The sequence below is a fragment of the Ambystoma mexicanum genome, chromosome 10, assembly GCF_040938575.1.
Source record: "Ambystoma mexicanum isolate Mex_15411 chromosome 10, UKY_AmexF1_1, whole genome shotgun sequence".
NCBI classification, from domain to species: domain Eukaryota; kingdom Metazoa; phylum Chordata; class Amphibia; order Caudata; family Ambystomatidae; genus Ambystoma; species Ambystoma mexicanum.
Window position 1 is genome coordinate 853,164,985 of NC_090932.1, and position 22,752 is coordinate 853,187,736.

The following is a 22,752-nucleotide window of genomic DNA, read 5'->3' on the forward strand; positions in this document are numbered from 1 at the left end:
TGGAATTACCACCATTTAGGGGCTATACGACAATCATGGTCACCATTGATTTATTCACCCACATGGCCCATTTTACACCATTGTACAAATTGCCATCTTCCTCAGAACTCGCTGCCATTTTCCTGGAACATATATTTCGCCTTCATGGACTCCATTCCAAGATCATATCAGATCGAGGACCTCAATACATCTCTCAATTCTGGAAACATCTATGTCGTATTCTAGGAATCCAACGTGCTCTCTCATCGGGTTATCACCCACAGACTAACAGAGCTACGGAACGTGTGAACCAGACCCTGGAACAATACCTTCGTTGTTTCGCCACCAAGGTACAGGACGACTGGTCACTCCTTATACCCGTGGCTGAATTCGCTTACAACAACTCTGATCATTCGGCAGTCAAGACAAGCCCTTTTTATTGCAGCCAAGGATTCCACCCGTCAGTTCTCCCTTCCATTCACCCACATCCCACACCTGTACCAACAGTTGACTCCTGGATTGAAACTCTCATCAATGTTCACAAGGAAGCCAAAGAACATTTAGAAAAGGCCCGGACTCACGCTAAACATTATGCGGATACCAAAAGAAGACCAGGGCCTTCTTATGCCGTCAGTGATCAGGTCTGGCTGTCCTCGAAACTACTGCCTCGACATTTGCGACCAAACAAACTAGCCCCCCGTTACTATGGACCTTTTTCCATAAAGGAAATCATAAACCCAGTCTCATTCCGGCTCAAGTTACCAGACTCCTGGAAGAAGATTCATCCAGTTTTTCACACTTCCTTATTAAAACCCTACATCCGATCCTCCCGGAAATCCTGCAGACCCAACCCCAGCTGGAATATGAAGTATCCAGAATATGCGACTCCAGGTATAAACGGGGTCAACTTCAATATTTGGTCGAGTGGAAAGGATATCCACCGAGTGAAAGAACCACTTTCTAATCTGAATACCCCTCGATTGCTCAGAAGGTATCATCTCATACACCCGGGCAAACCTGGTGGAACAAGTTTTCGGAGGAGGCATGCTGTCATGATCCACAGAACGCGCCCCTTTTGGACTTCCTGGTCCTTGTCACAACGGGGCTTACACTCTTTGATACTCCCAGCATGGCCGTCTAATGTGGTACGCCTTGCACCAGCTTCCACGTCGGACGTAGCGCATTCTACAAATAGACCATGCCCCCGCGGCCCCGCGCATCTCAACGCTATCACTGGTAGTGACTAGACGTGTGCTCCGTAGTTCGCTGAACTATTATCCTGTCCTTGGTTCCCGGACCCTCTAATTTCCCAATTCATTCCTCCCTCATCTCTTACCTTGTTTCCCGGATTTCGTGTACCTCCTTCGTGTACACTTCCTCGCTTCCTGGACGGCCTTAGCATCCGTGTATCCTGGAACGCTGAACGCACGCTGGAGTCAGAGAAGACTTGCGCAGGCTTGTACAAAACCCGATCCGTGCGCAAGAAGACTTCCTCCACGAAATCCTGCAAGGAGCGATCTCAGGTGAGAAGGGGGGAATTCCGTGACAATAACTACAAAAAGGAAATAGTTTGCACTTAAAAAGACATCTACAATGAAAGAATCACCAATGCCAGTTCCAACACCAAGGAACTATTTGTGATCTTACATGAAATGGAATCCCCCATTCCTCCCACAGACAACGTGCCCAAGGACAAACCATGGTGCACAAGCATACAGAATGCTTTAGCTAACAAAATAACACTACTCCAAAATAAGATCGCGAATAAAAAGGCTACCATGCCCAACTTTGTGCCACAATCTACCAGCCCCATCGAATTCTCCAGCACGCTAGAACCATTTAGATTCTCTAAAGTATCCATTCATGAAACAAGAAAAATTATCTCATCATTGAAACCTTCTAACTGCCAAGGTGACAACTGTCCCACCCAAATAATCAAAGATGCAGCGAGAGACCTAGCGCTGTTCATCTCGAAATTAATTAACACCTCCTTCGCAATCAATACTGTCCCAAATAATCTAAAGGAGTCCTGGGTTGTACCACTGTTAAAAAAACAGACTCTGGACCCTTCCATCCCAACTAATTACAGGCCTATTACCAGAGTGTCTTTCCTTCTCAAAATAATTGACAAAGTAGCTTACTTACAAATACAGAATTACCTTGAGGCCAATCATCTCCTAGGCTCCTTCCAATTCGGCTTCAGGCCACAACATGGCACGGAAACTGCACTAATCTACTTAAAAACCCAAATTGATGAGCTCAAGGACAAAGGGAAAACTGCCATGCTACTACTCCTCGACCTGTCAGCCACCTTTGACCTGGTAGACCATGAAGCTCTGTGCAAACAACTGGCCTCGGCTGCCCACTTCTCAGGGGATGCAATAGCTTGGGTCCAATCCTTCTTAAACAACAGAACGATGAGAGTTTTCTCCCCGTTAGCATCCGCAGATCCTATCCAGACCACATGCGGTGTCCCACAAGGGTGTTGTGTATCGCCAACCATGTACAATATATCTACAAAGCCTCTGTTTGACAAATTGGACAGGCTGGGTTTCACCTGCACTCACTATGCAGATGACACCCAGATCCTCATTCCCCTTTCGAGCAATTATGGTAAGGACACGGCTTTGGTAAATAAAATATACCTCCTCATTCAGGCATGGATGGAAACTCATGGCCTCTGCCTGAATGACGAAAAAACGAAGCACCTGATTCTCGGATCACCACCCAACCTAAAAAACTGAATTCTAACTACTCTGCCTTCAGTATAGACAGAAATACAATTAAGGTAGTTAAAGAAGTGAAAACCTTGGGTTTTTACCTTGATTCCACTCTAATCCTAAGTAAACAGGTAAATTCCATGGCATCATCAGCCGCCTACAAGCTAATCAGGGACTGTAGGCCATTTCTATCCAAGGACAGCTGCATTATCCTTCCTAACGCACTACAACTCTCAACATTGAATTACTGCTAACATGTATATATGGACAAAATCCAAATCTTACAAAACAATGCGCTAAGAACTGCTCTGAACAAACCTAATAGAGAACATGTTTCAGAAATCAGAAGAGAATAACACCGGCTGAAGATAAATGACAGAATCCTGCTTAAAACAGTCTCCCTTACTTTCAGGTGCCCGAACAATGCAGCACCCCCCTACCTAATGGAGAGAATTGTAAGAAAACCTCCCTTCCAGAGCGGCTAACTCCTTCTGCCTGAACATACCCAGACTCACGCAAAAGAAATCGGGAGGAAACAGTATCCCAGTGAAAGCCGCCCAGTCCTGGAATGCACTACCTTTCTCTCTCAGAGCCAACCAATCCTTCCTTAGCTTTAGACGCAATACCTTGAACTGGCTACGATCTAATGACATATGATCTTTACTGTACTGGTAATTCTGTTGCATTCCTCGTTAATAATTTTACTGTATTTACACTTGTCTATCTTTTACTCACCAATATGTGCCACCTACTGTATAAATCTGATGTACTCCCCCGGAACAATTTTTGTTGCCTTCCTATGTAACCGGCTGTACTATGTAAGCTAAGCTTCAAGTATCCTTGTTCTTATTGCGCCCAGTTACCTACGGGTTTGGTGCGCCATGCAGATTAACAAACAAACAAACAATGCTCTCACAGTAGAAGGTGCTGGTGTTTTAGGACTATTGTAAGTAGCTTGAACATTGGACGAAATAGTTAAAGATTAGGAGACTGGGAGAGGCATGATATCTTGTTCTCAACTGCTTGATATTTTAGCATTAGTTCATCCGAGATGTGGCCAAATGAACAGGGACCTGCAGAGTCCAGCAGCAATTGCGCTTGGCTGGTTGTTCAGCTCGCTCGGAGTCCAAAGAGTCCTTTAGACCTTCTAAGCTCCTCCTCCTCTCAGATCAGATGTGGTGCACAATACTGGGGTGGCCAAATGAACAGGGACCCGCAGAGTCCGGCAGCAATCGTGTTTGGCTTGTGTTTCGCTTGCACGAAGTCCAGACACTCCTTTAGGCCTCCTAACTCCTCCTCCTCTCAGATCAGATGTGGCAAACACTAACAGGGTGGCCGAATGAAGAGTGACCAGCAAAGTCCAGCAACAATTGTGCTTGGCTTGTGTTTCGCTTGCACAAAGTCCAGAGAGTCCTTTAGCAACAGCAACCTCGATGTCTGACAACTTCTTAAGCATAAACCCCAACAAGGCAGAACTTTTTGAAATATCTTCTAACAAACAGCTAGCCTCAGCCATGGCCATGTTCTCTAATGTAAACATCTTGGATTATTCAGTACAGCAAAAAGTCAAGATGTTAGGAATAATTTCTGACTCCTCCCTCTATATGATTCTGCAGATGAATGCTGTAGTAATGAGCTCAGCCAAGTACTATCTAATGCTTTTACATCAGCTACGCCCTCTCCTACTGGAGTCTCGCTGTGCAATCATTGCCAGTGCCATTACAGGCCCAAAACATGACTGTTGTGACTCTCAATACTCTGGCTCCCCTAACTATACAGTTACATCTTTGCAGGGGTTACAAAGTTCAACCATGTGAATATTCACCAATACGCCCGTTGTTCACATATTACACCGATTTGTAAGAAATTACACTGGCTCTCGGTCAGAGATAGGATCACATGTAAGCTTCTCACAATTGCACATAAAGCATTGTATAGTAGATGTCCACTTCACATATGGAACAGAATGTTGCAATACATTCCTAAGCATGATATTGGATTGGATGCCTCTCTTGCCGTCTGTGCCCACCCCCTCACCCCTGTTCAAATGTCAACACGGTCTAGGCCTGGCCTGCACCACCCATGTCATCAAATATTGGTACCGGCTTCCCTCTGTTGTTCGAGGCATTACAGACTTACTGGCTTGTCATAAACAAATCATAGCTATCTTGTTCTGATCTTGCAACTCTTTAATTTGCATAAGTCCTTCGGTCGACCACTTAGATGTCTGCAGGTTGTAGTGCTGTATCGATAACAAATAGCAAATAATATAAACTTTACTCAGCCATAAAATGCGTTTCGGCTTTCACGGCCATATTTAGGAGGCAGTAGAACTTGTGCAAATCTGCTGACCTGGAAACGCTTTCCTATTGCGTCGAGGGAGGAGATCTCTACCGGAAGTGTTAAAGAAAATCACACTCAGCTGCCAATGACACCCAACATACCTTAGCGCCCAAAGGAGCCAACGCCACCAGTCTGCTTTGGGCAGCAATCACCACCATACAAAGGCATATTTTTTCATGTCATACAGAGAATTTACAACCCCCATGTTGCTTACTACTAGCACTTAAACAGAGGTGGGATCTATGCTTGGAAAAACAGTTCATTATGGCACCACCTTTTTGGTTATTATTGCATCGGGCTGACCTGCCTCAAGATATTTTGATCCAGGAACTGGGGATACCAGATAAGATCCCTTTAGGCTTAGACACCATTCATTCTAAGCCCACTATTTCTATTACATGATGTCCTGTGTAACTTCTGGTTACCTAGTTTCATCTCGAGGAGTATTAGCTTCCCTGTTATGGTCTTGTATGTCTTGTTTCTGGTGCTATAGAAATTGAAGGGGGTGAGGGGAGGAATTAAGCAGCTTGAGGAAGAGGCTGTTGCTGTAGTCCAGCCTGGAGATGACCAGAGCTCTGGAGACATTGGGCCTCATTGCAAGTCTGGCGGTCCAGAAGTAAGGGTGCTGATAGCAATGTATCGGCACCCTTTCCAGGCTGCCAGACTACGAGAATGCCTGCCAGGGCCGGTGCCGGTGCTTCCATGTCCCCAATTCCATGGTGTACTATGCCGCCTGACATCCCGGGCTGCAAGGACTTGTAATATACTGGTGCTCCCGGGATATCAGGCAGCGGAAACAGTGTTACGAGATCTGCAGCAATGCGCAAGTTGCACCAGCAGGTTACCGCTGAACTTGTACTGAGGCTCATTGTGTTTTGGGATGAAGGTGAGGAAAGGGAGAATGCCTCTGAAGGGGTGCAACTGATTATGATTAAAACACAGTCAAATACGTAATTAGTAACAAAGACCACAATGCAGTAGCATATAAGTAAACAATTGTAAAGAGGCTTTTGGTTTTAACTTACTCCACTCTGCTCTCTTGCACCAAATATACAATTTAAGGACATGTTTTATCAGATCACATTTTTATAGACATGGAATTAAAACGGGATGCGACTGAGATTTGGTTAGTGAATTTGTAAATAATGTTTTAATGTAATCATGTTTTTTAGCAATATGTTTTTATATTGTATTGTGTTTTAATGGTGGAAGCCGAATAACAATGTCAATTGAATATAGGAGACTAACCTAATAGATTATATAAATCCTAAAAAGGAGGGAAGAAAGGGGTTGCAACATTTTAAAGAACAGGCCCAAAAGCCTAACACAATAGATAGTAAAATCAGGATGACAGTACTTTGCCTTAAAAGGTCCCATTTCACCTACAGAAACAAGTAGAGTCAATGTAACTGCAAGTGGTTACTGTAACACTATTACTTTCTATCGTATAGAGTGAACATCAGTGATTTATTATATTAAAACCTACAGTAAATGACTGGTACTTTCAAAAGTTCAAGACTTTCTGCCTCATCACTAGTTTGGCGGTAACCCTTAAATGCGGCGGTAATGCTATTACCACCGGATTTAAGGGTCCGCCAAATCACAGGTTTGGCAAGATTTACCCCCAGCTCTTAGCTGGGGTAAATCCACTACAATTTTGCCGATTTCCAGCACTATTACCGCTCGCTAATAGCGCCGACGGTAGTAGCGCCGAAAATTCCCCATTGGACCCAATGGAGAATGGGGAATTCCCGAATGGGCCCAGTGGATAATGGGGAATTACCGTTCTGCCAAACCCGTAATCCAGCACGTATGTGCCGGGGGTTAGCGGTAACGCTAATAGCCCCGGCAGTATCCTGGCAGTGTTACCGCCAGGATACCGCTCAACTCATGATGAGACCCTTTGTCTTAAACACTGCACGACCCTATCCGTGAACTAGGAACAATCTCTCTGTTTAGGTCAGTAACTTAGTAGGACACTTAAAAGACGGGTATAGAGTTTCCAGACGTTCTCCTGTAGGGAACAGTAGTACTGTATCCCGTATGTCTGCTATGGTCATAGGAAAAAGTGAAGCAAGTTTGTCTTTTACCCAACAGGTGCAGCAGAATAGGCAACCAGCCAGAGGTGACATCAGATGGGGCCCCAAGAAGACTTCCAGACCATTTTTCAAGAACCCACTGTCCACTGAGTCCGGATAAAGAGGGAAAAGCCCACTCAGACCAATGGAAGTAAACAGTTTGGGGGAACCTCTCTTCAGATGAAACCAACTACAGGGACAGCACCCCTGGACCTGCGGGCCCAGTCTTATGACACTGAATTTGAAGAGTTCAGCCTAGGAACAGTGGGGACACAAGTGAGTTTGGTGCAAGGTTAAGTCTTAATAGTTGTGGTTGGGTACCTCAAGTAAACGGGACTCGAACCCACGACCCAGCAATGATACAGACGATGGACGAAGCAACAAACAGGACATCTGGGAGGATGCCTCAGCATTCATGAAGTAACAGGAGCACTTAGGAACCCAACCAAGGTTCCATGGCAGCTCTGTGAAGCAAGAAAGGACAGACATCCAGCCAGCCAGCAGGAAACAGTCTCATGAAAGAGCAAATTGTCATATCTGGGCGTACGATAAACACCAAAACACATGGGCATAGCCCTTTAAGGACGCTGCAGCCGGGTGCCTGGAAGTTAGCATGGCAACGCTGGCGTCCTGTTTTTTCCTCCTCCAGGTACCGTCGACGTGGAACAACGGATAGTGTTCTCACATGACTTGTATTTAAGCACCTCCCACACTGTTGCCGGTGCTTCCGATTCGAAGTTGGTGGTGCTATGGTGAATTTCTTCCTGTTGCTTCTCGGCTTCCTGAATCCTTGCCCTTGAATTTCCTTGCCCTTGAACCCACTTTGTCCCTACCCCTCCTGTTCTGCCTCCCCCCCTTTCCTTGGATTTGCCTCGTTCCTTTGACCCGGACCGTTTACCTGGATTACGTCTTAGACCACCCATTGCTCCCTTCTCTGCCCGACTCGTGTTTGGACCACGGACTGCTAACGGACCTGCTCTGTCATCGCCCTTTGTGTTGTTGTTGCTATATTCGTCCACAGCTATTCAAGAACTGTGCTTTCTTCTTACTCTTCTGCCGCCGACCTGGAATGTTATGGATTTGTAACCAGAACTGTCTTGGGGATACCTTGGATTGTGAACTTTGGAATTTTTACTTTGTTTATGCAGTACACGGACTAGAGACTTCCACAGTGTACTTAGGCGTCCTCGTGCCATCGGGATAGGGTGCGGCTCTTCCTTACCAGGATTTTTGGAGACCTCTGTTTCAACTCTTCCCACCTGGAATACGACGGACATTAAAGAAACCGCCACACTGTAAGCCTTTAGGGGAATCCGTTTGGAGGGTGGTAAGCCATTGATAGGGGAGGGGGCTTACCTTGTTGTTTAGGAATCTGCAAGCCCAAGGACCATTGTACCAGTATAGTCTGACTGCATTCGAGAACTGCTAGTCATTTGTATATTGTCTTACCTGAGAGTGGTTGCCCTGCAAATACGCATTGTAATTAACCTCGCACTTCGCTTGTAGGTTCACTGCATGTCCTGTACTACGCATCTCATCTTATCTCGTCGGCACCTGCTTCGGCGGCATCTGTCTACAATTGCGGCACCTGGGTCTCATCTGGTATCCTTTCGTTCCTCTGATTCACTACTCTGGTTGTCTGATTATAGGACTAGAAGAGTACATTAGGAGGAACAACTCATCATCTACCCTACGTGGGCAACCTGAATCTGACACAAATGGCAAGAGACATCCCAGGAAATGTGAGGTGGGGAGGAGCAGCAGCAAGCCACCTGATTTCTGGCCAAGAAGACTGTCCTCCTTAAGGCAATTGGGCCAGAAGGATTTAAGAGGGAGACGACACGGGAGACCAGGTAGATGTGCCATGAAGGAACAGACAGTCTAGCCTGCTAGACTGATGACAGCATGCAAAGGAACTGTGCTTGACAGATTTCCACTGAAAGTTAGGGCTCAAGGACAAAGGAGCCCATGTTGAGTCATTTACTGGAGTTCTCGGCAGCAGCCTGTCTTCTTCAGTGGTCAACACAAAGGTTTTGGCAGCCAGCCAATGAGGCTGGACTTAAACACTCCCAAGCACAATGACCTGCCACACACAATGTAGACTGGGATGTCAAGAGGACTTTAAACAAGTTTTGTGCAGTTTACACTGCTTTAAACTAAACATAAGTGTGACTTTGTGGTTCAGGATGAGCCTCTGTTCAAATCGGCCATAAAAGCCATGACTCACGATCCTGGAAACAAGGGATGGGCCAAAACAAAATGGCCAGGAGCAGGGCTTAAAAAATGAATGAGTACTCCAACGGCCACCATATACATGCATCGGACTACCTATGCTGTAAACGTGTCTACAACCATTCTGTATCAAATCTAAACCTATTGTGAAGTTAACTTTCATGCTAAAAGCATCCAAAGACTATTACTAACAACAATGGCGAATTGACTAAAGACTTGTTGCGCTCTGACGGGAAAGGAGGTATTTAAGTACTGAAGCCCTTTCCCGTTAAGGACCCCAACCCAGGTTCTAAATATCTTTTGCTTATTCCCAATCCCTTGTGCCTGAAAACTCTAATAAAGCTCCTCTTCTTAAATGTCATTGGTCTCTCTGATGGTGTGTCCCGATATCTTTGTGGCAGTTCCCATTCACAGAAATTTCATTGTTCTCAAAGAGCTAACCAGTAGCAACCACTCAACCACTCTGAGAAAGTCGGCCACTCTTAGGCTACGTACAGCTTGCATACAACTGTCATGGCTTCTGCTTCCGAAATAGAGGACCAGATGTATCCCAAAATATCATTGAATCCAGCTTTGCAGGGATACAGCTCTATTTCTTAGAAATGTTCCTAAACTCCAAGTTCAAGCTTGCGGTGCAGTAGACCCTGATGCAGAAAAGGTATGGCAAACTTCCTTCTCTCTAATCCCTTGTTTGGGTCATGAAAGCGTCATTGTTTCTGGAGTTTTCATTGTTGGTCTGTCCAAAAACCATTATGACTGACACAGAGATCATAAGTTGTCCCTGAATAAACATCCTTTTACTACTTTGTCATGTTACAATCTCTTAAGCTTTTTCTTGCGTAGTCCTAGAACTGTATATCTCTGCCCACTGCCAGAGATATACACTGCCGCTTCCCACAGGCAAGGCATCCGAATGCCACCAAGAATAAAGTTCAACTTTCCTAAATTGAGATACAACTCCTGCATTCAGTGCAGGTACATACTGTGTGATGAATAATCCCTCAGACTCCACCTAAAATGGCCGTGCGGGAAGCGGAATGCAGCAGTCTAGTGTTTTGCTCCCTAGAGAACACCTAAGTGGCCATGCCCACCTGCACTCGGCCAGCATATCCGGAAACATCGCGGACAGTCCCTTGCGTTGATACTCTCTTTCGAGTCGAGCCACGCTTCGTGAGTATGCTTATCATCTGTCTACTTTTGAACTTTATACCGGGCTAGATAATCCACCCTTTACCCTTTTTCTCCACTTCATATCTATTGATCTTTTTTGTTGTTTCATTCAGCCCCGGTGCACGTCCATTCCCACAACACACAGAAGACGATCCCTCTCGCAGGACGAGCCCCGTTCCCTGGGCGGCACAGTACGTAAGAGATCAACTGTATTTACTCTTCCCCTCCGCCCGTTCATCTTCCTTCAAATACCGTTTCTGATATTTATTCAGGCGAGTTTACAGACCGCTATCAGGCACAGTGAAAGCCTCAGTGATACAAAGCGGAAACAATATCCATTCTTCCCGGTCCTTCACGACTCGCGGTAAGAGAACCACTCTCTCCCTGATTAAATTAATACATCCACGCACGCCCATCGGTTAGATTGTTCCTTCTTAGTTACTCACCTGATTTCCCTCTATCATTCTAGCTTTACCATACCTCTCTCTATTTCTTCACTACCAGGAAGCAAGCCAGCCCTCACCACAGGACAGGGGTAAGCCGCCTAACTACTCTGTTGAATTCATCGGTTCTATCTGACCGCTCTCCTTTACCCGAATCTCCTTGTGTCTAAACACAGTTACCTTACGGCTGAAGAATAATCTACAGCGGCAAGACATACTACAGACCGCTACACATCTATCCAGCTGCCCCAGAGACCACACACTCTAGCAGCTCTCCGCATAATCTACAGCGGCAAGACATACTACAGACCGCTACACATCTATCCAGCTGCACCGGAGACCACACACTCTAGCAGCTCTCCACAGGTTTTTTTCCCCTTCGGGGGTTTCCCTGGAGTTCCCACCATGTCAAGCCTTTGAGCAGACCTCATGTGCCGCAGTATCCTGTAGAGCTGGTTCGATGTGAGGTAGGTGTCTTCCAGTGAATTCTCGAGTCTTTAGTGGTAAACTGAATTGAATCATAACACATACCCAATGCATCAAAAGGCTACATGAAAAGCGATTTTGAGAGTTTGTGTTGCCAATGTCACCTACATCGCTTACGGTGTCACATGATGCTGTCAGCTTCACCAAAGACATGCACTTGATGATATCCATGTTAAGGAAAAGCAGTACGACATCTTTTTAAGGGTCACACAATGGAAGCTTCCTCCTCGATGTGCCAATCCCACTGGCAAAATCCCAACGACAGATCAGAGTGATTTGGAAGCAGAGCTACTGCCAGCTTTGCTGATGAATACCTTGCCCTGTCCCACTTTCTCCCTGCATCCCATCCACCCATACTAAACCAAGATGTAGAAACCACAGCTTGATTTAGTAAATGCTGCCTTTTAGCCACCATTGATAGGGCAATGTCAGAATGGAGTGGCAGTTCTGAGTCAATGATGGTATTGATATTGTATTCAAATGTCTAGCTTGTATTAAATCTTAATTATGACTTATCCACCAAGCATTATTGAGTTAATCAACAGGTGATCCATGGCATTAATTCCCCAAATTGTAACTATGGTGATTTTTACTCATTTGTATTTTGCTAACTGCATTCATGCCTGGTTTGTATTCGTTAACTTTTATTTATTGATTCCAGTGTTTTATGATGTTTTGTAATCCTGTTTCATCTGTCTTTTATGGTCTGCACAGGCTGAAATAAAGTAATATGATGATGAAATAGATTGTGGATGCTGCTTTGTGAAAATGATTTACAATTACAGTGATTTACAGTGATTTGCAATGATGATACTGCCATAGGCTGTGGCCAGGGCTTCATGAAAATGATTTAGAGGGACCATTGATGGTATAGAATGGAGATGCATCTTCATGAAAGTGATTTAGGCATCATGAAAATGTTGTAAAATGCTCCTGTGTTCTATAAATGCAATGGCAGTTATTGGATTTTGTAATGTGGTACCTGGAGAACCAATTGTAAATTGCATGGCATGTTTACACAATATTACTAACAAATAGTGTGGTAAAATGTACGATTTCTAAACATGATTTTAAAAATGTTCATGAGGGAGAACCCCTGAATGCTCCTACATTACCAATGGTTCCCACACAATTCTCAGATATGTGCAGTATTTCATGGGAGATGTTAATGCCCTTCCACTAAAAGTATTCACCTGCCGACCTAGACTTTGATTCTTGTACAGTGTCAGGGCCCCCTCTGGCATTGACTGCCTCCTGGAACCAAATGCTGCCTCCACCACGGTCATGTGGATAATAATGTTACTGGCCATGCACAGTAGCAGCTGGTACATTTGGGTGCCGGGGCCAGATGCGAACACGTTTTTGATGTGCTAGGTAAAAGATGTAAGATTTGACTCAAAGGTTTACATACACATTTTACCTAGTGCAGTGCCCAGCACAGCCATGTGGCAGCATGAGCCTCATGCACAGTGTGCATGCAGTGTCTACCAGGCCAGACGGGGAGTCTATGATCCAGCCTTTGCTGCTTCGAGGAGCTCTCATTCGGTGTTACACCACTGTGCAGCAGACCCCTAACTGCCACAACAGCAATTATTTTGTTTTCCCAAAAAGGATGCATGTTTACCAGCCCCTTCTGATGCTGCTTCTCTTCCAGGGAACCTCTTCTCTATATTACGTTCGCTACATCATCTCTGATCTTCAATACTTCTCTGAACTCCTTATTCTCTCTCCACTTTCCTTCCTTGATGATTGTCCATGTTGTAAGATGTTCCTCCTCTGCATTCGTCTCTTTCTTTCTATTTTGATTGTGCCTCTCCTTCTTTCCTCGCTGCTCTCTGGTATTATTTCTCTTGCCTCCTTTGTCTTATCACTGTGTGTCTGCTCTTTCACCTCCTCTCTTACCTTTCTTTCCTCCTGCAGGCTCCTAATCCCTCCCTTGGCTTAACACTCTTCTTCGCCTCCTCCTCCACCTCGTACCTCCCTACCTTCCTCCTCCATCAGGCTCCTCTTCTCATCCTCCTCCCCATCTAACGGTCCACCCTCCTCTTTTAGGCTCCACTTCTGGTCCTCCTTCTCCTTCTAAACTCTTCTCCTCCTCAATGCTCTTGTGCTTCTCCTTTACCTCTTCTCCTCTCACACAGTACTTTCACCCATACCGCACAAGCACACACTAGCTTCTGCCTCATATTTCTTACTTTTGATTTCCACACTCCTATGTGATTTCCTCCCCGTTTGATCACAATGCAGGATGGGTTCCTAGATGTTGAATTGCTCAATGGTCTTCATCTGTGGAAATCGTGGGAGTCTGTGTTTGGATTGAGGTTTGTGCCAAGGAACTACAAGTTTCTCATGTGAGTCAATGTGCCAGCAGAGCGTGTGTGACTCCACTAGCTGAGATCACATTACTTGAGACCAACTTTTTTGTTTCACAATGGAAGCAGTAGCAATCGCCGCTGCTCAGCAACAGCCAGATCTTCCTGTTTGCATTCCTAGCTAAAATGTTGATTTCTTGCTTTATGCAAAACTCGCACGTAGTGGCACGTAGAGCTAGGAGGACAGAGATTGTGGACTTATGCTTTTGGAAATCCATTCCTCTACATTATAATTCCATGCTCTGTGGACACTGGATCTCTAATGGGGCATTTGTGAAATGCTATCACATATGTTCAAGTGAGCATTTCCTCACCACTGTCTAAGGGGTGTTATCGCTTAAAATGTGGCTTACAGGATCCTAGGTCTCCCTGCTCTCATGAAGGTCCTGTACTGCCCCATGAACTAGTGGGTGTATGTTTCTCAGACTACCAGGGAATCTGTCCTTAGAAGCCTCCCTCCCTATTTAACCCTTTCCTTTCTGGTCAAAGTTCTGCAAACCATTGGGAAATTGGTTCAGAGAAAATCATACTCTCTGTTCTTATTCTGGCTAGTCTGACTTAGAAAAGGGTATTTGGGATCCTCAGGATTAGAATTACAATGATGAGCAAGGTTTGTGAACCATGGGGAATTCTTGGTACACCCCAACTGATCTTGAACTGTGGAGTTGGTGGTGCCTCCCGGCCCACAGAGTCATCTGAGTTCTATCATTGAGCCTGCTTTATGGGACGTCATCACACAATAAATATACAGCCACTATTCTACTATTGGTGGTCTGGTTGCTAGTCTGGCATGGTTCCATTCAGGTTTGATAAAAAAAGGTATCACTTTCCAACTGGAAAATTATTTCGAATAAGGAAAGTCTAAGAAATTTTGCAGGGACACAAAGGCAAAATCTATAATTGAAGCAGTCCATTTAGAGACACAGATAACTTTGTTAGGTATGGCTTCCCACTGTGCATCAATTTAGCATCACCATTTTCCAGGCTTCACGTGTTGCATGTCAAAGACAGCCCTTTAATGAGCTTGAATAGGAAGAAACTGTTGATCCGGTGTGGTATTAAGGTGTTTTTGACTTCTATTTCTTTTGAATAAATTGCCATTCCTAGCCATTTATCATTAAGAGCCCCATCACGAAAATGTGAACGCAAAATGACTTTGTTAAAGATCTTCTAGGACGTTTACCATTGTGACTAATGTATATTTAAAGGCAGACTCTCGCTATGATCAAATATTTTAATGACTTGAAAAATGTGATTCTTGGCTTGTTTTGAAAAAACTACTTTTGCTAAAATTAAAGACTAACTGGGCTAGTATTTGCCTTCTTAATCATCAGATGGTGTTCCACAGCTTCTATCAATCTCCCTTTGGGTCTGCCGTTGGTGGCTTTCGTAGCCAGTTCAGTGATTAACCTTCCAAGTTTATTTTCTCTAGGGCCTGGCTTTCCTTCAATAACACAATTTCAAATTCTTCAAAAATTTCTAGGAGTCTACACTGGCTGCCACACATTTCATACTACTGGCATACCATGAAATAATTTAATTCTGGTAGTAGAAATGCACTGTGGAGGGCCTTTGTAATATTGTGGCTTGTAGTCAGGCATTTTGGGGGTAGTGTTAGATCTCACTCTAGTTGTGTTGGTGCCTTGAAGGTTTTCCATTGTTTTCACTTCAAATCAATCTACTTCTGAATGACCAGTGGGCCATCCACATTGGTCAGTAAATTTGCATCAACATCTGCTGACAGCTCGATGTTTAAGTTGTCTCTGCGTGTGGTATTTGTCTGTCAAGATTGACATCACCTAATACCATATGCAACATTGAGTTCCATATTTATCTGGTGGTCAGCATAATCCAAAATCAAGGACACAGATTAATTTAAATTGGACCCAGGATCCGCGTAGTGTGGTCTTCTAATCTTGTTCAGCAATATGTCAGATAAAGTGATGAGCCGCATTTGTGGAACAGCGTGTAGGAGTGATAGCATCAGGTGCCAAATCAGAGTAGGCAAAATGGGCTCTTTAAACATTTGCATGAATACACGTATTGTTCAAGAGGAATTAATTGTCAATGAGGCTTGCTTTGCTGTCAGCTGGGACAGTGAGGGATGTGTGTCTGGTTGGTATTGAAGCCCTCTCCCAAACACTTCCTGGAATTGTTTGCCTTAGAGTTTAAATCAAGATTTGGAACAAGTGTCTGCAACGACATCTCCCAGACTGTAATATTCTTGCCACTATTCGACACACTACTCTCTAATGGAATCAGTATAGGTTTTGATGTGTCTTGGAACCTGGCCAAAGTTGCAGCCATCTTTTTGTGTTATGCTTTATTATTTTTCTTCTTCAACTTAGCATGGCTGACCCGGAATTAGCCTCATGTACTGTATATATAGATTCCAGTGTGCGTATATATATTTCTTTGTTCCTTCTGCTGCTTGGATTCCTTATTATTAATGATGAAATACACCTTATCTACAGTGGATATCTCCTTGCTTGCACTATTGGTGGGCAAGGTAACTTTTTGCTTTGTTTCGAACAACCATATTGTTATTAACGATTGCGGTTACACCCTTCTTTTTATTTCTGTTCTCTTTGCTGGACCTTGTGTGCAGTACGTTCTCAATTACTGATTCTGGGAAATCTATGATGCTCTCCTGTTGGACTGGAGGCACCTAAGAAAGTGTTGGTCTTCATTCAGGTTGCCTATATATTCCCCAAAACTGGCAACTAGCCTTGAAAACATAAGGGGAGTTTTCACTCACAGTGAATGTCCCAAGGCAATCGAAGAGAGGACACATCTGCAATCATGTCAAGTAGAAGCCCACAGTCTGCAAGGCCCTCTTCTGTTGACCATCAGAATGCATCTTGCTTTTCTCTCTTAAATGATTCACACGCTCTGAGGGTATCTTCTAATATTGTGGAGTAATAACTCATTTTCTCTGCTCGTGTATGAAGTGCCTAAAGGCTTTCATCGATGGCTGAGGTATTGAACGTGGGCTGAGGAACGGGTTGGCTAAATGGAATTGCCATTGCTCTCAGTCCCATAAATGAATCATACGAATATATTCCAGCAAAGAGTGACACATGCAGATTCTATCACATGCTGAATGCTACAGGAATCAAAAATCCAAAGTTATTAAGAAGTGAGTTCTCTCAAGGTGGACTTTATTGTTTTGGGAGCACCTCTAGGTCCCTAGTGATTAGTACCAATAAGACTGAAAAGGACAACTCTAATGAAATAGCATCCTTCACCCTTGTAGAAATGTACGACCAGGTGATTTCACCTTAGTCATTTTAGTGTTATGTAAGGGATACAGAGTGGTTCAAGGCATTCGTTCAGTCGCCAGCGAAAGGGTCCGACAGGTGATAACCGCTCGCTAATTGAGGCTTGATACCAAGGCCAGCAAATATTTTCCACAAAAAATGCTTCTTGATTGTTAGCAGCACTGCAATGCTGCTGATAAGCCCAGTCAGCACAAGTCTCTTGTATACAGTGGGCTGGGGTGTGTGGTCAGATACATCTAAGTGGCAGGCTGCAAGCCATCCTTATCTCCTGCTTCCAAACACTGAAATTGTAAAGAATGTATAGCGCAAACGTTCACTGTTGTTCAACCACAATATAAAAACACATCTGTTGCATGGACTATTAGAATCTCCCTTTTATTGTCCACCTGAAATCAGTACAAGCCAAAACGCTAAGGGTAAATATTATTGATGTCCCTGGCATAAAAAGGGCATTGTTAACCTGATGATGATCTAAGTTGGTTAACACATGATACGATTTTAATCTAAATGTTGAGAAATAAAGTTTTTGCTACCATAAGCAGAGGCATCTACCAAGATTCATTGAATTTTGCATTGCCCAATATCTGATCTAAGAAAAGGAAATCTATACAAATGACTTTCAAATTTGTATTAGCATTCTATGGTGACTTTCCAAATAAAAACCTTTAGAAGGTGCATCAAGTCCAGGAGATGTACCAGGGCTAAGGAAGTGAGTAATTAAGAAAACCGAAATGGTTCTGGCAAATCAGATCCAAATTATTTCTATATAAATTATTCTTAGGCTGTAAGTCTAAGTTCCACCAAATTTCTTACCTTCTCAAGTAGCCTTGGAATTCTCTTAGGTCACCTCCAGTTCAGAACCAAATATCAAATGTTGACATTGGGGCGAAATTGCATGCCCACAATGGCTTTGCCATATGGCTCTGAACTGGAGGTAAACTTCCAGTGATGGGTGTCGCTATGCATGATTTGGATAGGATGGGTAAATCTGCTTTCACTTTTCACGTGGCAGATTTTGTTTCAAGCTTTTGAACCCACCATAACTTTTGTTGTTTGCTCAATATATCCAAATTCACCAAACACTAGTATTCTGACTATGATGCACTGATAAACTGTAATAAAGGTGAAACATGTATGCACTTGTCATAATCCTTGAGAGCTGTCTGTCTTGAGCTGAACATTATTCTGTTTAGAGTCACACTGCCCCATAGACAAAGACATTTTACTGGAGCAAAGGCTTGGTATTTGAGCTAATTTGCATAAAAACAATGCATTGCATATCTGCCTCTGATCTGGAGGTGACATTCTAGTGATGGCTACTGTGCTGATCGTTGCTGTGTGTGAACTAGCTAAAATAACTACTTCTGCTTTCACATTTCCGATAAAAAGGTTTCTTTCAAGGCTTTTACACTGCAATTGTCAGAATCCTTGAGAGCTGCTTGCCTTGGGTTGAAAATGCTTCATATTTGAGCTAATTTACAAACCAGAAATGCTTTTGCCCACCTGGCTCCGAACTGGAGGTGAACTGCCAGCAATGGCTACTCGATGGCGCTGAGCTATTTGTGGCTTGACTTAAGTTAATGCCTGTATTGCCTCTGTATTTATCATAGCAGGGCTCAATGGGAATGGGGAGGGAGCTAACAACGGGCCCGTTAATAACTGGCCCGTTGTTAGCTCCCTGGTCTGCTAGCGGGACCCGCTAAGGGCACCTCGTTTTACCAGGTGCCCTTTGCGGGTCCCACGAGCAGACTCGTAATGCTCTGGCACCATTACTGGCGCCATTAACCCCTTACCGCCAACCTCGGAATGCGGCCCATTATGTTCCTCTTATCGACAAATGTAGTAGAACGCCAACCAATATCAACTAGATTGAAATGTATTTTCTGCAGAGGGTTGGCCGTAGGAGGTGTTACTAGTTGTAGAAGAACCAATCATTAAAAGGCTCACTTATAGATAACATACGTCCTATACAATTCCAACCAATCATGTATGAGAATAGAAGTTTGTTTTGATTGTATTAACTTTGACATCAATTATGACAATTTTTTCTGTGATAAAAGTTGTTGCCCCTAGAGCCATTTTGAAGACTGTTCTTTGTACGCTCTTCGGGCGCCTGTTGTATCGAAATAAAGCAGTGTTTTTTCGTGCACTTGGAGTTACTGCGTTATTGAGTTTTCTCTTACTATTGGTGCACGAGAGCCTATCTTTTATTTTAACTTTGCTTTTTATCAGATTTATTTCTTTGCCATACACTTCTTAAGACATCAACAACTTGCAATAACAAAACATTTCCCTCCTCCCCGCTCCCCCCCTCGCATTTATCATTCTTCGAGTTTCCTTTCTGAATATCTTCCGTATCCACAATTCCTCAGCACCTTGTATCGGTCATAATTTCCAGCACCATTCAAAAGTCGTATGCGCCCTCTTCGCACCCCACGATTGAGATGATGAGAGTTATATCGAACTAGCTTAACCTCAGTGAGACATCCCAACCGCATTCCCTCCCACACAGAAAACCCGAGAACCATTATCATACCGGATTGGGGACATCTCCCCGACACTTGGGCCAATCTTAACAGAAATCAAGACATTCTAAGAGAACCTGAAGGTCTGTTCAGATGGGGGTCTAGTAGGGAACATGTATAGGGGTGCTGAAACTACTACATTTTGCAAAAAGATGGCTCCACAGAGGGAAAATCAAGATATGACATATGCTGGCTGCCCCTTTAAGTGAAGTTGAAGGTTAAACAAACAACTATTCACAGACACAGACCGGGATTGGCTATGAGGGAGGAAAACCACCTTTGCATTCTACTTGTATTATCCCATGCCCGTTCATTTCCACTTTGAGAAGTCCCTTTGAGTCGTATTCTGAGTTAATGTTGGCAGTGTGGCTAGTCTATGGATGGTGGTAATGGGAAATCAGCGCTGCCAGCGTGGTGCTGTGAAATACAGATCCGTGGTGGCGGAAGGTGTCAAAACTGCATATAAATCAAAACTTGTTTGAAGCAAGCAGTGGTTGCCAGTATCAGATATATTTGTTTACAGCCATCGAGAAACAGCAAGGGAAACAGACAGAGAATCCTCATCTCATCGTGAGAAATTGTCCCATAGCACATAATTGTCATGTTTTATAGGGTTTTACACAATGCAAATCATACTTTAGACAGTAGGATACATTTAATAAGTTACATTTAAAAGGTTCACATCCTTAGCGGAACATCCAATGACCTTGGGGTTGATGTTTCTAGCCATATTGTATGTTCTTTCATAAGCACTGTGCGTGCAGCTATATTGAGCAGAACCACACTGCAGCCATGATTACTGATATGATGCGTGCAGCTATATTGAGCAGAACCACACTGCAGCCATGATTACTGGTATGACGCAGATAGACCGCGAGGTGCCGCGATTCATTTGCAGGAATTGGGAAAGACCAGAAAGTTGTGCAGCTGTGATGTTGACTTCAGCCTGAAAGATAGGCATGCCCAGTGACTACAAACAGGTGATAAGTCACACATGAAGGCTAAGCTCATTCTCGCCTGAGTTATGAATATGATTCATGACGTATGGCGGAGTGATCCGATGCTTGCGGAGAAAGTGCCACATAAGTATGGAGAACAGAATTGTACAGGCAAATCATGACGCTGTTAGCCACTCCCATCAAGTTCGGAGGGTGTTCCTTTGAGAAGTGCATTTTTTTATGTAACTGACTAAATGCATCTTGCAGGATCATTTTGTACAAGTGTTGATTGCGTGCAGCGGACCACCAATGTTAACACTTATGTGCTGCTGGGTCCTCTTTTGCTAGGTGCAGTAAAACGGTATAGAGTAAAGCCAGATGAAATTGCCTGTACTCTTCGCTGGTATGCTCTGTCTTGTAAACAATGCAAATGCCACTTGTAAAATACCCTTTGTAGGTGAGGTTACAATGGATTCCTATGTAATCCGCCAGCTATTAGCAGTTGCTAATGGAGGCAGATTCCATAGGAATCTGATTTGTGCCTGCTTGAAAATCTCGTCCAGGCTCAAAATCAGTTGTACTTTAGAGACAGAGGCGGAAAGCCAGACAGAGACCATAACTTCACTTTCTGGCCTTTCTCTGTAGTTATAAATGGTGCGCTGTGCTAAGCATTACGGCCTTGCTTTGTGCCTGGAACTACAGATCTGCCCCAAGTAAAATGATCCCCAACCTTCTAATGTATGACTCTCATTGTGCAAAACCCTATAAAACCCTGAGAGGTCTGTATTTGGGGGCCATATTTTTGGGACAGGCATACTCTTCCGTTTTTCCTGTCTTTTTCTCTACAGATGTATAAACACAAAACCGACTCTGTCGATGCTGCCTTGGTTTTCCTGAGTAAATTTCGTGGGCTGTTTTAGCAGTGGCTTCGTAAGAACCACCACATCGTGTTGCTTGCACAATTCAATTATCCCTATCATGTGTCACTGTTTCTGTCCAAGTTGGATCGCTCCATCATGCGTAATCAGATACTGCCAGGATATGCTCTGAACAGGGGATCACGTCACAGCTGAACAACCTTCTGGCCTTGCACAATGTGTGCCAGCCAATCGTGGCTTCTCGCAGCTCAGTCGTAACATATCAGTAAATATGGCTGAGGTGCTGCCTTGTTCAGGATGAGTTTCACACACATTGTTCATGGCAAAACATCAGATATTCACCAGTTTTCACAGATGCAATGATGTTCATGGCTGTGGAACTTGGAGTCACTCATCAGGTGGAGAGACGTGACCTCTCAGCGACCTTTCAGGTATCTGCCATTGCGATGGGGAGCAGATAGATAACTGGCCAAGGCACACACCAAACTAGACTGTAATGAATGCAGGGACTTAGGGCCGACAGCTGCTGTGTGGGGTGAAATGTTAATCCCACAATTGTCTGAAAATATATTGGCACAAAGCACAACAGATGGTTGCAGTTGTGAAGAAAGAGCTGACAATCCAGATTGTCTTATATTCACAAGGGGGGCTTTGAAAAAAACACATCACTTTCCTTGTTTAACACTTTTTGTGCAATTCATAAAAGGTTACACCTATCAGAAAACACAGTCTTTCCAAAGGAATGATAATCTGGGATGGAAACATATGACTTAACTACCTCCCAAATAACAGCTACACCACAAGTGGCCATTCTCTTCCATTGTAGGTACTGTCACCACTTCAAAGGGTTCCATGTGTTAATATCCCCGCAAAAATATCGCCATGCAAAAATATCGCCGTATTTTTGAGGCAATATTAAGGCATGGAACCTGCGGGGGACAACCCACACTCCAAAAAATCCCAAATATTAACCCCACTAAAAAAATCGCCTATGGCCATTCCCGACGACCATATATACGACAATATTTTTGGTGGGGATAATATTACCTGATACCCTTCAAAGATGGATGGGCTCTGTCACGACTCGAGGATAAAAGGAGCTATTTCAACTTGCTTGAGGATCGTAGACCATCACTCAAGCCCTCACTTCCCTTGGGCTTACCCTCCTGGTGGCTAATGAACAGTCACTCACAGCCAATGGGGTTTTAAGTGTCCTCTCCACTTTATTCGTGGTTGGCTTGCACCTTCCTGCTGCCGCTGCTCTAGTTGGCATGCTGAGGTCTCTTTAGGTGGTTCTTCTCAAAAGC